This window comes from Erythrolamprus reginae, unplaced genomic scaffold, assembly GCF_031021105.1.
Source record: "Erythrolamprus reginae isolate rEryReg1 unplaced genomic scaffold, rEryReg1.hap1 H_59, whole genome shotgun sequence".
Classification (NCBI taxonomy): Eukaryota; Metazoa; Chordata; class Lepidosauria; order Squamata; family Dipsadidae; genus Erythrolamprus; species Erythrolamprus reginae.
The window spans coordinates 86,642-104,268 of NW_027248516.1; positions in this window are offsets into that span (position 1 = coordinate 86,642).

The following is a 17,627-nucleotide window of genomic DNA, read 5'->3' on the forward strand; positions in this document are numbered from 1 at the left end:
CCCAGAGGGCCGGGGCTGCCACAGAGAAGGCTCTTCCCCTGGGCCCCCCCAGATGACATTGTCTAGTTGGCAGGACCCGGAGAAGACCACTTCTGTGGGATCTACCGGTTGCTGGGATACATGCAGCAAAAGGCAGTCCCGTAAGTAATCTGGTCCAATGCCATTCGATGCCGAATGCAGATCCTTCTCTGTGGGCACACGAGCTGTCACCCAGATCAGCTCCACCGTGTATGCGCATCCACTTCCCGCCGTTCAGCTGATTTTGGGGTCTCTGCCGCACATGCGCAAAGGGCAGAGCAAATGCAGGAGACAAGTGTGTGTACTGGGAGTAGGAGTCATATGCACATGTGCGGGGAGTGCTGGGGGACAGCCTCCCCCACGACCCTCCTTTTGATCCCAGGAGACTGCAGGGAGGCCTGCTAGGCCCAAAACAGTGGGGGGAGGATTCGGTGCCTGTTTATGGCCCAGTTTTGGTCCCAAGAGGCTGTAGGGAGGATTACTAGGCCCAAAATAGGGCATATGGGGTACGGCAGGCCCCCCTGTGACCCATTTTTGGTATTATATTACATTTATGTATTATATTTGATCTATACAATGTTAACTCTACCTACAAATGCCTATACAAATTTTACAAACTTTTCTGGATATGAACCAGATGTTCAAGATTTGTTTGCCTCTTCTCACGAACCATTTTCCACTTACAAGCCTCTGAAGCTGTAATCAGAAAAGGCAGGGAGAAGCCTCCGTGGGGCCTCTCTAGGAATCTCCTAGGAGGAAACAGGGCCGGAAAAGGCGGAAAGAAGCCTCTGTGGTGCCTCTCTAGGAATCTCCTTGGAGGAAACAAGGCCTCCCCCCTCCCTGTGGTTTCCCCAATCTCACACATTATTTGCTTTTACATTGATTCCTATGTGGAAAATAGCTTCTTCTTATGAACTTTTCAACTTAAGAACCCGGTCACGGAACAAATTAAGTTTGTAAGTAGAGGCACCACTGTACCAGTTTTCTGGAACACTCTTTTTTTTCTTCCTGCTTGTTAGAATCAAAGGAAAGAACATGACATGGAACATTCAAAGGAGTTTGTAACAACCAGGTTTCTTTATATTTGGTCAGTGCATCACTTGACTTGGTTGTATTAAGTGTTCAGTATTAAATTCTAATTTTAATAATGTTCAGAAAATTTAAGAATGGAATAAGAACCAGTCTTAACTCTCAAATCAGCATGCATGGAATTTCTGCCTTAGATTTTTGTTTGCTTATTTGTATTATCACTTGCAAAAAAAATTTCAATGGAACGGATAATATGTTGCACAGTGTAACTTGAGTGCTTAAATGTGTCCTTGGAAATATCCCAATGTGCGGAATAAATTCAATTTGTAGAGCAGCTTTTAAAAACTAAAGAGAGGATTAAAAAGAGACAGCTATGGTTATGCCATATCCTGTATGCTAATAAAAATAGCACAGAACAATCCTGCCCATCTGCTATATATAATTAAAATATATTTGTTGAATGTGCATGTATTTTTAAAAAGCTATATTATATACCAGATGGTTCTTGAAAAACGTATCTTTTTCTTTTATGTACACTGAGAGCATATGTCCCAAGACAAATTCCTTGTGTGTCCAATCACACTTGTCCAATAAAAAAATATATTATATAAAAAGTACAATTCCTTTGAGCCAACTTTATTTAAAGCTATTGTTTTGCATTTATTTATGCTTTAAAATAAGGCCAGTTCTTTCATGAAGTTAGCAGTGTAGTTTTACTCGCATGTGGAGTGTGGCAAAAATAACTGCAGCACATTTGTAGGAGATCAGATGCAAATGAATATATGACAGTTTTACCTTTGTCTAAAAGAGTGTAGTTACACTATTCCATCAATATCTGGTTGTCCTGGGTAAGACCCATGCATTTATGGGTTATGACCATTTCCGGTTCCGGTGGGGGAAGGAGGGTGGAATCATAGCTCCACCGGACTACGGCTGAAACATCAGAAAATATAGAGAATATAGAAACCCCTCCACGTCAAGTCAGCAACCTGCTTGGAGGTGAGGTGTCCCTGCTTCTGAAGACCTGAATTCGGCGTTGTTCGCGACAGGGGTGAGCTGTTTGGCCGCGAACACGCCTGGAGCCGGACTGACAGAGACGCGGCGGAATGGCGGCTGCTGTTTACAGCTGAGCTGGGTTGTGCTGTCGGGAGGGAGTCGGAGGCATCGGACAGCCCGTTTGCAGCTCGTTTGCAGCCCGGTGGCTCGGAGGGTGAAAATTTACTGCGTGTCTTCTGTCTTCTTCGCTGTCTCCTTGCTGTAAAGACCGTCAGACCGATCAGCTGGGAAGCGGGAATGGCGGCGGCAAATTAGAACTCAGCCGCCCCCCCCACCCGCTGCATGTTGCCTTCCTCTGTTGCCGCGCTCGATAGGATGGGGAGATTTGGAGGCTGGAGGGAGAGCACCCCCAATAAGACCTTGATACCTGCGGCTCTGGAGTGTCTTTCGGGTGGTTGTTGTTGGGAAATACTACCGAGACTGAGCACCAAGATTGAACAAGGCTGGACCCTTCAGTGTTAAATCTGGTCCCGGGACGCTGTGGCGCCAAATGGTGGGGGCGCCCGTCGTCAGGGGGACTACTGAAACGGAGGCCATGGTGCAGGCCTGGAGCCGGAGAGACTATTGTGAGGGGAGATGCCACCCAGGATGAACAGCGGGCATTGGAAGGCAATTGAAACAAACGACAAGAAAAAAGAAGAACATAAGGTTGAGGAAGTTGGGGGAAACAATAACTAAACCATATAGACTTGGACTGGGGATGCTGGTCAGTGGTCAGGGCCAGCACTTTGGTGATCTTTTTCCCCAGAAACCTGGAAAATTGCTAAGTGGACAATTATATAAAATCTTAAGAAGCCATTTACCTAGACTTTGGTACCACCTCGCTATTGACTATTTAAGAACTGCTGACTGGCTCCTTTTTTCTATATTTTTCTATATTTTTAATACATCTTAATACATTTTATTCTTAGCTATTTTTATATTTTTATATTTTTATCTGTTTAATATTTAACTAACTAATTAATTAACTGGGAATTGCATTTTTTACATATTTATTAGTGTTTTAAACTGTTATCAATTTAATCTATTTTTAGTATTGGGGGTTCTAAATTTAAATGGATGACTGGGACAGAATTACTTGTGTGCATGAGCTGAATGGCTGGTATGATTGGGATGACTGGGGTGGGTGGGGTCACGGTATGGATGAGATGAATGGTGGGAGTATGAATGTTAGATTTGGCCCACCTGACGCTCAAGAGGCGGGAGGGGATGGGGCATCGATCTCTGGGGTGGCAGAAGGTCGGAACATTCCTGTGTTGCTGGGGAGAGGCAGATATGGCGGGGGCCGCGGAGTTAGCCGTTCCAGGGGAACGAGGGACCGTTGCTTAATAACGATCCCTTGTTCTGGCTCCGTGAGCCCAATCTTGGGTACTGGTGATGAGTGTAACTCTGGCCCTGGACTCAGGTTGCTGCTGCTCAATGCCAAGTCGGTGGTAAATAAAGCTCTCCTCATCCGGGATCTGATCCTGGATGATTAGATTAGATTTATTGGATTTATATGCCGCCCCTCTCCGCAAACTCGGGGCGGCTCACAACAACAATAAAACAGTACATAATAACAAATCCAATGCCCACCAATCTAATTACAGTTTAAAATTAATAAATTTATAAAACAATCCCGATATATATAAAAACAGACACACAGTCAATCAATCAATGGCAAAACAACATGGGCAAGGGGGGATGTTTAGTTCCCCCATGCCTGACGGCAGAGGTGGGTCTTAAGGAGTTTACGAAAGGCAGGGAGGGTGGGGGCAGTCCTAATCTCAGGGGGGAGCTGGTTCCAGAGGGTCGGGGCCCCCACAGAGAAGGCTCTTCCCCTGGGTCCCGCCAGACGGCATTGTTTGGTCGACGGGACCCGGAGAAGGCCGACTCTGTGGGACCTAACCGGTCGCTGGGATTCGTGCGGCAGGAGGCGGTCCCGAAGATATTCTGGTCCGGTGCCATGAAGGGCTTTATAGGTCATAACCAACACTTTGAATTGTGACCGGAAACTGATCGGCAACCAATGCAGACTGCGGAGTGTTGGAGTGATATGGGCATACTTAGAAACGCCCATAATTGCTCTCGCAGCTGCATTCTGCACGATCTGAAGTTTCCGAACACTTTTCAAAGGTAGCCCCATGTAGAGAGCGTTACAGTAGTCGAGCCTCGAGGTGATGAGGGCATGAGTGACTGTGAGCAATGACTCCCGGTCCAAATAGGGCCGCAACTGTCGCACCAGGCGAACCTGGGCAAACGCCCCCCTCGCCACAGCTGAAAGATGTTTCTCTAATGAGAGCTGTGGATCGAGGAGGACGCCCAAGTTGCGGACCCTCTCTGAGGGGGTCAATAATTCCCCCCCCAGGGTAATGGACGGACAGATAGAATTGTCCTTGGGAGGCAAAACCCACAGCCACTCCGTCTTGTCTGGGTTGAGTTTGAGTTTGTTGACACCCATCCAGGCCCCAACAGCCTCCAGGCACCGGCACATCACTTCCACTGCTTCGTTGACTGGACATGGGGTGGAGATGTACAACTGGGTATCATCAGCGTATTGATGATACCTCACCCCATGTCCTTGGATGATCTCACCCAGCGGTTTCATGTAGATATTAAATAGCAGGGGGGAGAGGATCGACCCCTGAGGCACCCCACAAGGGAGAAACCTAGAGGTCGACCTCTGACCCCCCACTAACACCGACTGCGACCGACCAGAGAGGTAGGAGGAGAACCACTGAAGGACAGTGCCTCCCACTCTCAGCCCCTCCAGCCGGCGCAGAAGGATACCATGGTCGATGGTATCGAAAGCCGCTGAGAGGTCAAGGAGCACCAGGACAGAGGACAAGCCCCTGTCCCGGGCCCGCCAGAGATCATCCATCAACGCGACCAAAGCAGTTTCCGTGCTGTAGCCGGGCCTGAATCCAGACTGCTGGGGACCTAGATAATCGGCTTCTTCCAAGGACCGCTGGAGTTGGAGTGCCACCACCTTCTCAACAACCTTCCCCATAAAGGGAAGGTTGGAGACTGGACGGTAGTTATTAAGCACGGCTGGGTCCAGGGAGGGCTTCTTGAGGAGGGGGCGCACAAGCGCTTCTTTATAGAGAGATGGAAAAACTCCCCTCCCCAAGGAAGCGTTGGTAATCTCCTGGGCCCAGCTCCGTGTCACCTCCCTGCTGGCCGAAACCAACCAGGAGGGACACGGATCCAGTAAACAGGTGGCGGAACTCACAGCTCCAATGGCCTTGTCCACTTCATCAGGTGTCACCAAGTCAAACTCCTCCCAGACAGATGGATAAAGACGTTTAGCCCCAGTCACCTCGACTGACTCGTTGTCAGTCGACTCTGTTTTACAATTGGAGTCGAGGTCCGCTCGGATCCGAGCGATTTTATCAGCGAAAAACGTGTTAAAATCCTCGGCACTACTCTGCAAGGGCTCCCCAACCCCCCTCTGATTAAGAAGGGAGCGGGTCACCCTAAACAGAGCGGCCGGGCGGGATTCCGCTGACGCAATCAAGGCGGAATGATACGCGCATCTTGCCGCCTTGAGCGCCACTTTGTAAGTCTTAATATGAGCTCTTACAAGTGTTCGGTCGGATTCGGACTTACTCTTCCTCCATCGCTTCTCTAGACGTCTCTTCTGGCGTTTCAACACCCGGAGCTCCTCGTTGAACCATGGAGCTCTACGGGGTCTAGTGCCACGGAGAGGTCGCAACGGCGCAATCCGGTCAAGAGCCTCCACTGCAGCCTTGTTCCAGGCCTCAGCAAGAGACTCTGCCGAACTGTGGACGAGTGTATCTGGAATAACCCCAAGCGCCGTCTGGAAACCATCTGGATCCATCAGGCGTCTGGGGCGGAACCTCCTAATTGGTTCCGCCTCCCTGCGGGGAAGGATTGGAGCCAGGAAGTTAAGCCGCAGTAGGAAATGATCTGACCACGACACAGGCAACATTTCTAAGCCCCTTAATCTCAGATCATTACTCAGTTGCTCAGAGAGGAATATCATATCGGGTGCGTGTCCACCCTCGTGAGTCGGACCCTGAATTACTTGAGTCAGGTCCATGGCTGTCATGGTGGCCATGAACTCCTGTGCCAGTCCAGAGGAACCGCCGAGTGACGGTAGATTGAAGTCCCCCAGGACGATAAGTCCGGGGAACTCCACCGCCAACCCGGCCACCTCCTCGAGCAGCACAGGCAGGGCTGTTGACACGCAGCTGGGAGGCAGGTACGTGAGTAACAAGCCCACCTGAACCCCTAAGTCCAACTTCACCAGGAGGGACTCGCAACCCGCAACCTCTGGAGCAATGAGCCTACGCAGGCCAAGACTCTCCCTGGCTATAATAGCCACTCCTCCCCCCCTTCCCTGAGGTCGAGGTTGGTGCCAGACCCGAAACCCAGCTGGGCAAATTTCAGAGAGAGGAACTCCTCCCTCCGGGCCCAGCCAGGTTTCGGTCACACAAGCCAGGTCGGCCTCCTCATCCAGGATTAAATCCCGGATGAGGAGAGCTTTATTTACCACCGACCTGGCATTGAGTAGCAACAACTTGAGCCCAGGGCCAGAATCACACTCATCACCAGTGCCTTGAGTTAAGCTCATGGAGCCGGAAGAAGGGATTGCTACTAAGCAGCGATCCCTCCTTTCCCTGGAACGGCATGTATTACTGGAACGGCATGTATTACTGAAACCTGGCTGGGCCCAGAGGGAGGTGTTCCTCTCTCTGAAATTTGCCCAGCCGGGTTTCAGATATGGCATCAACCTCGACCCCAGGGAAGGGGGGGAGGAGTGGCTATTATAGCCAGGGAGAGCCTTTGCCTACGTGGACTCATTGCTCCGGAAATTGCGGGTTGCGAGTCACTCTTGATGAAGTTGGACTTAGGGGTTCAGGTGGGCTTATTTCTCACGTACCTGCCTCCCAGCTGTGTGTCAAAAGCCCTGCCTGTGCTACTCGAGGAGGTAGCCGGGTTGGCGGTGGAGTTCCCCAGACTTATTGTCTTGGGGGACTTCAACCTGCCGTCACTCGGCGAAACCTCTGGGTTGGCACAGGAGTTCATGGCCACATGACAGCCATGGACCTGACTCAAGTAGTACGGGGTCCGACTCATGAGGGGGGGCACGCACCCGACATGGTATTCCTTTCCGAGCAATTGAGTAATGGTCTGAGACTAAGGGGCTTAGAAGCAGTGCCTTTGTCATGGTCAGACCATTTTCTACTACGGCTTGACTTCCTGGCTCCAATCCTTCCCCGCAGGGAGGCGGAACCAATTAAGATGTTCCGCCCCAGACGCCTGATGGACCCAGAGGGCTTTCAGACGGCGCTTGGGGTTATACCAGAGGCACTTGTCCACAGTTCGGCAGAGTCTCTTGCGAAAGCCTGGAACGAGGCTGCAGCAGAGGCCCTTGACCGGATTGCGCCTTTGCGACCTCTCCGTGGCGCTAGACCCCGTAGAGCTCCATGGTTCAACGAGGAGCTCCGGGAGTTGAAACGCCAGAAGAGACGTCTAGAGAAGCGATGGAGGAAGAGTAGGTCTGAATCTGATCGAACACTTGTAAGAGCTTTTATTAAGACTTACAAAGTGGCGCTCAAGGTGGCAAGATGCGCGTACCATGCCGCCTTGATTGCATCAGCGGAATCCCGCCCGGCCGCTCTGTTTAGGGTGACCCGCTCCCTTCTTAATCAGGGGGGAGTTGGGGAGCCCTTGCAGAGTAGTGCCGAGGACTTTAACTCGTTTTTCGCTGATAAAGTCGCTCGGATTCGGGCCGACCTCGACTCCAATTGTAAAGCAGAGTCGACTGACAACGAGTCAGTTGAGGTGACTGGGGCACGTACTTGTCCACCTGTCTGGGAAGAGTTTGATCTGGTGACACCTGATGAAGTGGACAAGGCCATTGGAGCTGTGAGTTCCGCCACCTGCTTACTGGATCCGTGTCCCTCCTGGTTGGTCTCGGCCAGCAGGGAGGTGACACGGAGCTGGGCCCAGGAGATTACCAACGCTTGCTTGGGGAGGGGAGTTTTTCCATCACTCTATAAAGAAGCGCTTGTGCGCCCCCTCCTCAAGAAGCCCTCCCTGGACCCAGCTGTGCTTAATAACTACCGTCCAGTCTCCAACCTTCCCTTTATGGGGAAGGTTGTTGAGAAGGTGGTGGCACTCCAGCTCCAGCGGTCCTTGGAAGAAGCCAATTATCTAGGTCCCCAACAGTCGGGTTTCAGGCCCGGTTACAGCACGGAAACCGCTTTAGTCGCGTTGATGGATGATCTCTGGCGGGCCCGGGACAGGGGTTTATCCTCTGTCCTGGTGCTCCTTGACCTCTCAGCGGCTTTCGATACCATCGACCATGGTATCCTTCTGCACTGGCTGGAGGGATTGGGAGTGGGAGGCACTGTTCTTCAGTGGTTCTCCTCCTACCTCTCTGGCCGGTCGCAGTCGGTGTTAGTGGGGGGACAGAGGTCGACTCCTAGGTCTCTCCCTTGTGGGGTGCCTCAGGGGTCGGTCCTCTCCCCCCTGCTATTTAACATCTACATGAAACCGCTGGGTGAGATCATCCAAGGACATGGGGTGAGGTATCATCAATATGCGGATGATACCCAGCTTTACATCTCCACCCCATGCCCAGTCAACGAAGCGGTGGAAGTGATGTGCCGGTGCCTGGAGGCTGTTGGGGCCTGGATGGGTGTCAACAGACTCAAGCTCAACCCGGATAAGACGGAGTGGCTGTGGGTTTTGCCTCCCAAGGACAACTCCATCTGTCCGTCCATTACCCTGGGGGGGGGAATTACTGACCCCCTCAGAGAGGGTCCGCAACTTGGGCGTCCTCCTCGATCCACAGCTCACATTAGAACAACATCTCTCAGCTGTGGCGAGGGGGGCGTTTGCCCAGGTTCGCCTGGTGCACCAGTTGCGGCCCTATCTGGACCGGGACTCATTGCTCACAGTCACTCATGCCCTCATCACCTCGAGGTTCGACTACTGTAATGCTCTCTACATGGGGCTACCTTTGAAAAGTGTTCGGAAACTCCAGATCGTGCAGAATGCGGCTGCGAGAGCAGTCATGGGCTTACCCAGGTATGCCCATGTTTCACCATCACTCCGCAGTCTGCACTGGCTGCCGATCAGTTTCCGGTCACAATTCAAAGTGTTGGTTATGACCTTTAAAGCCCTTCATGGCACTGGACCAGAATATCTCCGAGACCGCCTCCTGTCGCACGAATCCCAGCGAACCAATTAGGTCCCACAGACTGGGCCTTCTCCAGGTCCCGTCAACTAAGCAATGTCGGTTGGCGGGCCCCAGGGGAAGAGCCTTCTCTGTGGCGGCACCGGCCCTCTGGAACCAACTCCCCCCGGAGATTAGAACTGCCCCTACTCTTCCTGCCTTCCGTAAACTTCTTAAAACCCACCTTTGCCGTCAGGCATGGGGGAATTGAAACATCTCCCCCTGGGCACGTTTAATTTATATATGGTATGCTTGTGTGTGTGTCTGTTAGTTTGTGCGGTTTTTAAATCTTTAAAATTTTAAATTGTTTGATTACTTATGATTTGTTTCTACATGTTGTGAGCCGCCCCGAGTCTTCGGAGAGGGGCGGCATACAAATCCAAGTAATAAATAAATAAATAAAATAAAAATAAATTTTTTGAGAATTACATCTTGGCCTTCATATCTGGGAAGTTGTTTCCAATTTGCATTTTATTTAGGGAATCATTTGTTAAGTCTTGTGGATTTTTTCTTCTTCTCCAACTTGTACAAGCGATTTAAGAGATGAAAATGTATACTGCTCAAAAAAATAAAAGGAACACTTAAACAATATAATATAACTCCAAGTAAATCAAACTTTTGTGAAATCAAACTGTCCAGTTAGGAAGCAACACTGATTGACAATCAATTTCACATGTTGTCAACACATTCAACTTTGTACAGAACAAAGTATTCAATGAGAATATTTTATTCATTCAGAGCTAGGATGTGATTTTTGAGTGTTCCGTTTATTTTTTTGAGCAGTATAGTTTCAGTCTCTATCCAACCTATAAATGTTTGTTGCTGTTTTTTTAAAGGAAAAGGACTAACTTTAATTTTACCTCCAGGTTAAATATGCTTAAGGAGCAATTGAAAAATTAATGGATTTTTAAGGAAAAATATTCAGCTTTTCTGTGGAACTCTTATTCTTCCCACCGTTTCCTTTCATTGCACAGATAATATGGTAGTAATCCTGGGAGGTAAATCCTGGGGAGAATCTTTTCTTTTAAGGGAAAGAAATTGGAGGAGGAGATGCTACTGTATGTATGTCACCTTGAGCTTTTTGGAGAAAGATGCGATAAAAATATAACTAATACAGTTCTTTCTGAAAGGAAAGTAGGTTGCTATATCAACCTTTGCAAATTATTTCTATTTTGTCCTCCTCTAATAATAGTAACTATTACACGGCTAAATTAAAAGTACAATAATATATGTATTCATGAACTTCCTTAATTTGTGGTGGATCTGATATTAATAATAGGATGTTTGTAAGACCATAAGAAATTATTGAAATCTAGCATATACATAGGTAGTCAGGAAATACTGAATTACTTTACCTTTGGAATATAATTATGGTTATTGTAATTAAACTATTGTGCAAACTATGATGAGCTCAGTCCCTATGATCCTAGTCAAGTCAATATGCAAATAAATGTAATTATGAATAATTAGTACAGATTTCATCTTTTTCCTGAATTACCTATGATTTAACTTAAACTCTTGGGCTAATTAAATAAAACATAACCTAATTAAAATGTTGACAATATGCCTATTTTCTACTGGTTAATAAATGTATAAAGAAAAATCCAATCCTTTTCAGTATGCATTATGTACATATGGATTTCTTGCTTATTTTTGTTTAAACATAATTATTTAAATTATTATTTAAACATAATTATTCCTGAAAAATGTTAATTACAAACTCATGAATTAATTTTGTGGTAATCTTTCAGTTCCTTCTTTAGATGTATAGTTTAAGGCCCCAGAGTGGCATGGAACCTGGAGAAGTCTTGAAAGTGCCCCCAAGGACTCTAAAGCTCATTACAGTAATTTGTTACATAACATAAGAAAATGATTAAATGCCACATATGTGAGTAATTCTACTAACTATTTAATTATAATGAAATCAAATAAAATTATAGTTTTTGTCTCAATCCCTCCAAGTTTTGTAATGAGCTCCTTTAAGCACACTGCTTAAAGGCCAACTATGCATCAACTATGATATTTAAAAAGTTGCCTATTCTACTGCTTTAGGACATTCACGTAAAGGCCTATCTTATTTTATTGTGCTTTGCCTTACTGCTTTTGGCAAGTACTGTATTGGCAGGAGCAAAAAGATTACAACTCGGTGAAGGTTCAGATGATGACTTGCCATATTTAGCAACAAAGTATTTTTAATTAAGGTATGTAGATTGTGTTTTAGAATAAATGCTATTACACATTTGATAGATTACAGTATAGAGTAAACATATTTTTATAGGAACTATATATGTGTGAGTCACTTTATTGCAATATTCGCTTTATTGCAGTGATCTGGAGTAGAACCAGCAAACTTCTCTGAGGTATGCCTGTATGCTAAAAATGTTATGGATATCACAAATCCAATTAGTGTTTTTTATGGGTTAAAATTTTGGATGGTTGGAATGCACTTTCTCTTTTCTATTGTCCTTGCTGCTATTTTATTTTGAGTCTTCGACCAAGGAAAAAAATTCTACTATCACTTCTTGAATTTTATGAGACCTTTAAAAGAAAAAGGTCCTGTTCTTTTAGAAAATCTCTCTCTGAAATGTGCGTGTTGATGAGTCAACCACAGATCTGTTTACCCAGCATAATCCTCTTTCATTTGGGGAAAAGAGGGTGGAGGTTTGGAAAAGGTCAAGTGAAAGCTTGCTTATGCCAGCTTTGGCAGTCACGTTGCTCACCAGGTCCACAAACCTTTTCTTCTTCCCCAGATGCTCAGGGAAAACTGCATGGAAACTGTCCGTTTTATAACTCTGTGAGTTGTTAGGGCTTGCTGTAGAGTTCTCCAGATGTTTTCAGCTTCAGTTCCCAGAATTCCCAGCTGGCACAGCCAACACATCATGAGGACACAGAGATGAATAAAGATGAGTTGAGATATAATAATTTGCTTTTGTCTATACAATTCTTTTTTTTCCCCTTTCCCCTGTGCTCCTTGAAACCTTAAGCAAAAGCAGTTATGAGTTACTGAATCGGCTTAGAATATTTAAGGAAATGTACACTGCTCAAAAAATAAAGGGAACACTTAAAAAACAATATAACTTCAAGTAAATCAAACATCTGTGAAATCAAACTGTCCACTTAGGAAGCAACACTGATTGACAGTCAATTTTACATGCTGTTGTGCAGTTGAATAGTAGTGCAAATGAAATATTCAATGAGAATATTTCATTCATTCAATTCAATTTATTCAATTTATTAGATTTGTATGCCGCCCCTCTCCGAAGTCTCTAGATCTAGGATGTGTTATTTGAGTGTTCCCTTTAATTTTTTGAGCAGTATATTTGTTTGATATACTTCGATACCATCAACCATGGTATCCTTCTGTGCCGGCTGGAGGGCATTGGAGTGGGAGGCACTGTTCACCAGTGGTTATCTTCCTACCTCTCTGATCAGTCGCAGTCAGTGTTAGTGGGGGGTCAGAGGTCGACCTCTAGGCTTCTCCCTTGTGGAGTGCCTCAGGGTTCGGTCCTCTCCCCCCTGCTATTTAATATCTACATGAAACCGCTGGGCGAGATCATCAAAGGGCATGGGGTGAGGTATCATTAGTACGCTGATCATACCCAGTTGTACATCTCCACCCCATGTCCAGTCAGTGAAGCGATGGAAGTGATGTGTCAGTACCTGGATGCTGTTGGGGTCTGGATGGGTGTCAACAGGCTCAAACTCAACCCTGACAAGACAGAGTGGCTGTGGATTTTGCTTCCCAAGGACAAGCCCATCTGTCCATCCATTACCCTAGGGAGGGAGTTATTGAACCCCTCGGAGTGGGTCCGCAACTTGGTGTCCTACTCGATCCACAGCTCACATTAGAGCACCATCTTTCAGCTGTGGCGAGGAGGGCGTTTGCCCAGGTTTGCCTGGTGCATCAGTTGCGGCCCTATTTGGACAGGGAGTCACTGCTTACAGTCACTCAGGCCCTCATCACCTCGAGGTTCGACTACTGCAACGCTCTCTACGTGGGGCTACCTCTAAAAAGTGTTTGGAAACTTCAGATTGTGTAGAATGCGGCCACAAGAGCAATCATGGGCCTTCCTAGTTATGCTCATGTCTCTTCAACACTCAGTGGCCTGCACTAGCTGCCGATAATGCCCTACATGGCATTGGACCAGAATACCTCTGGGACCACCTTCTGCCGCACGAATCCCAGTGACCGATTAGGTCCCACAGAGCTGGCCTTCTCCGGGTCCCGTCAACAAAACAATGTCATCTGGCGGGACCCAGGGGAAGAACCTTCTCTGTGGCGGCCCTGGCCCTCTGGAATCAACTCCCCCCGGAAATTAGGACTGCCCCCGCCCTCCTTGCCTTTCGCAAACTCCTGAAAACACATCTTATGTCACCAGGCATGGGGAAATTGACATACCCCTAGCTGTTCCGATTTATGGTTTGTCTGAACTGTATGATTGTTTTTTATAAGGGTTTTTTTTAATTTTTTTTTTAATATTGGTTTTGTATTGTTTGTTGTGAGCCGCTCCAAGTCCTCGGAGAGGGGCGGCATACAAATCTAATAAATTATTATTATTATTATTATTATTATTATTTAAATGTTTTTAAAAACATTAGACTAGGAGACCTTCAAGGTCCCTTCCAACTCTGTTGTTGTTGTTGTTGTTGTTGTTGTTGTTGTTGTTGTTGTTATTACATTCCATAGCAGATTATCTAATAATAAAAGACAGGCATTTCCTGTTCTCAGGCTTCCAGTCTAAAAAGACGTGCCACAGATGGAAAAGGAGATAGAAAGAAAATGAAAATAACATCCCACTTTTAATATAACTTTATTCCTGTTATTTCAATTGTGATCGAAGTAGGTTACATAGGGAAGCTTCATTGTCACCAGTGCCCCAGGACAAGAGTCTGAAGGAAGCAGAGATATTTTTTTCTAGCTGCATTTTTTTCCTCACAAGACAACTGTCACAGTGACAATAAAAAATATGCTCAGAATTCCATTATCTTCTATTTTATTTCCTTATCTCAGAATTTGAAAACGGAATCCGAAAAATGGCTTTATCTGAATTGGGAATGAGATAATTACACTAGTCCAATTTTTATGAACATCAAGAAAGGTCCTGTATCCATCTAACATTTGATGTATTTACTTTTCATTAAACTGATCCATGTGGATCATTTTAGATTTGCTATCTTAATTAAATCTTTCCCCATATTAACGTGCTGTATTACATTGAGAAGCCCTTTTCGTGAAGTTAGTCTAAGGAGAGGTGGGTTGGCTACAAGGAAAGGGCGTGTTTATCGTGGTATTACCATTTGAAAAACTCTACAGATGATGCTGACGATATGTTTATAGGTTTTCATTCTTATTTTGAGTGTGTGCTTTTTGTTTAATTTTGCCGTGATGGTTCTTAGGGTAGCTCTGTTATCAGCAACTTTTGTTATGTTACTTTTTAAAGATCTAATAATTCTTTATTGTTTTTAAGACCCATTGTGAACTGACTTGTAAAAGGCAGTATAAAACGATTTTAAAAATTAACAGACCATTTCTGTTTGCTGTTTCTCTGGGTGGTAACACACTTCCCTTTTTAAACATAGCTTTACTGAATTTTCAAAACTCATAAAATACAAAATAATGGAAAAAAAGAAACTTTTAAAAAAAGCAAGAGAAAAAAGAATATGCAACAGAAAAAGAAATATAAGAAAGGGTATATCAAATTTTTATACAGAATAGAGGACTTTAGAAATCTGTGGAGTGTATCTTTTTTTACACTTCCTTTTTTTAATAAGCAAAAGTATTATCTTCTTGAAACTGTTAGCTGGAATATGAAAGATTGTTTGCATCCTGCACTGGCAGCCTTCATCAAATGATGTGAAAATGGCTTTTGGCTTTTTACTACTGTAGCATTATATATTTTCACTTGGTATTGTTTATTCTTATATAATGCTAACTGCTCTAGAACTGGATCCATCTCTCTACTTAGGTTAATGATTCTCTTTACCAGGTTCACCTGTGGAACATAGCCATGATAATTGCTTGATTGCCTAACCTTTTCTCCCCTTATATTTGGTAGGAAGAGAATAAGAGCTTCCATTCTGTCCAGTCTGTGATAGGCTTAGGGATTATTATCTAGCTAACTAACCTAGCTAACATTCAGTAATGGACTGCTGCCACTATGGGGTGGGGTGGGGGACACACACGCAGTGGGGCTAGTACGTTTATACACTATTTATTGAATACTTAATAGTTTTTTTTTATTGTCCTTCCTTTTCTAGTACCTTAGTATGATCCTTAATTACTTTTAAAATAGGAAATAATTAGATAGTATGTTTTTACCCATAAGCGCTTTAATCATTTTAATCATTATCTAGAACTGAACTTTTATAGCAAATAATAATAATAATAATAATAATAATAATAATAATTTATTAGATTTGTATGCTGCCGCTCTCCGAGGACTCAGAGAAAATTTAAAAAAATTAAAGAACAATGAGCTACTTGCCTAATCTGTTATCATGCTGAACCTTCTGGGTTCAGTACAAAACCTTAAAATGTTACTGGGCTCCTCAAAAAATAATGCTCTCTATCATTTGTCCTTTTTGTGGCTATTCAAATAATGTGATTTAATCAACTGAAAAAGAATCCAAGCACCTATTTGAAAAAAATTCTTGGTCAGTAAGCCACTCCCACCCAGAAACATGACCTTTAAGTAACCCCTGGTCACATGATTGTCAAGCCACTCCTACCTGGTCACATGACCATCAAGCCACACCCACACAATTAGCCACGCCCACAGTGTGGTAGAAATTTTTTTTTACAGCCCTTCACTGCTAACATTGTATGATGGCTTTTTTAACACATAGCTTATTTATGAGGGACCCCCACCTTTTTCCTTTCTAAGGTACATTAGTATATATTATCCTAGTCTTAATCTGTTAAAATGAATAGCAAAATTGAAAAAAAAATTCCTACTTCGTAGCAGTCTTTTTTCCCAAATGAATGTCGCTGGCAATATGAAATGTTTAAAATCTGAGTAATAACTTGTCTCCAACCACTCAACTTCTGATTGCTAGATGGTGCTACAAAGGGGACCATGTTGAATGTTTCTTGGAACAAATGTGACTGCAGCACACACCTCAGAGTTACTCAGAATTTAACACCACATATTTATGATAACATCCAGTGCTTCACCCCCCAAATTATGTAAAGATATATTCATATGCATGTGACCACTGCTTCCAATAGCAAATTTGGTGCATTGGATTTGAAACCCAGGACCAAAATAGTAAGATGAATAATGTTACCATGTGTCACCCCAGATTTATACTTAATGCTTAAGAGCAGATGCAAAATTGGGCATTTCTGAAAGCAGTGTAGGGAGAGGGGAAAACATACTCAGAATCTTTTTTGGAGGGGGAGGGGGAGATGCATTTTAGGCATTTTTTTGCAAGTCTCTCTTGTACTCCATGCACATGTTAACAAGACATGTTACTGTAATGATCTAACATGCATAGCAAAAAAAACAGCTATGCCTGTTGCGGCACAAAAAATATTTCCAATTGTTTTCTCTTAAAAGGCTGGAAAAATTATTTTGGGGAAACTTCAATGTTTAGATACCGCACTACAGATTATTTATCTGATTTTGAAAATATAAGATTGCTCAGCGCTCTACAAAAAGGGTAATACACGTGCAGAGAGGCCCATGTGGGTTTTTTTTCCTTATCAAAGAATACAAATGTTTTGATATTTAATAAAGAAGGAAGCTTTTGAGAAGAGCACTGATAAAATGTATCAGTGTATGTATCAAAATGTAAAATTGACAAATGTATCTTTTTCTTTGTACGCTGAGAGCATATGCAACAAGACCAATTTCTTGTGTGTCCAATCACATTTGGCCAATAAAATTCTATTCTATTCTATTCTAAAATATACATACTGATAAAGAAGAAAGAAGAAAAAGGTTGGGGGAAAGGTGGAATAAAGCTTATTCGAAAACACTTTTTGTGCACATTTCACTAAATAAAACTCATGCAAGATTAATTTGTAACACTTTGTTATGTTTAAAGAATATGTATACACACATATTTGAATGATGAAGTGGATGATAATTCAAGAAATCTTTTGTGATAACATGTCAGTCTTTAAGAACCACATGGCCATAACTGTCAAATGAGATGCAAATTGCACATTATCCTTTTTCCACCTAGAATATGCTTGGCACACACTGCAATCCATGTTTTCATTGTTGAGAGAAATGAACCAGTCTGCCCCAAATAACCTGCAAAATGAGTTGAAACATCAGAAGAGGGAATGAAGGGGCCTTCAAGAAAACAAATGCTCTCCCATGGCATT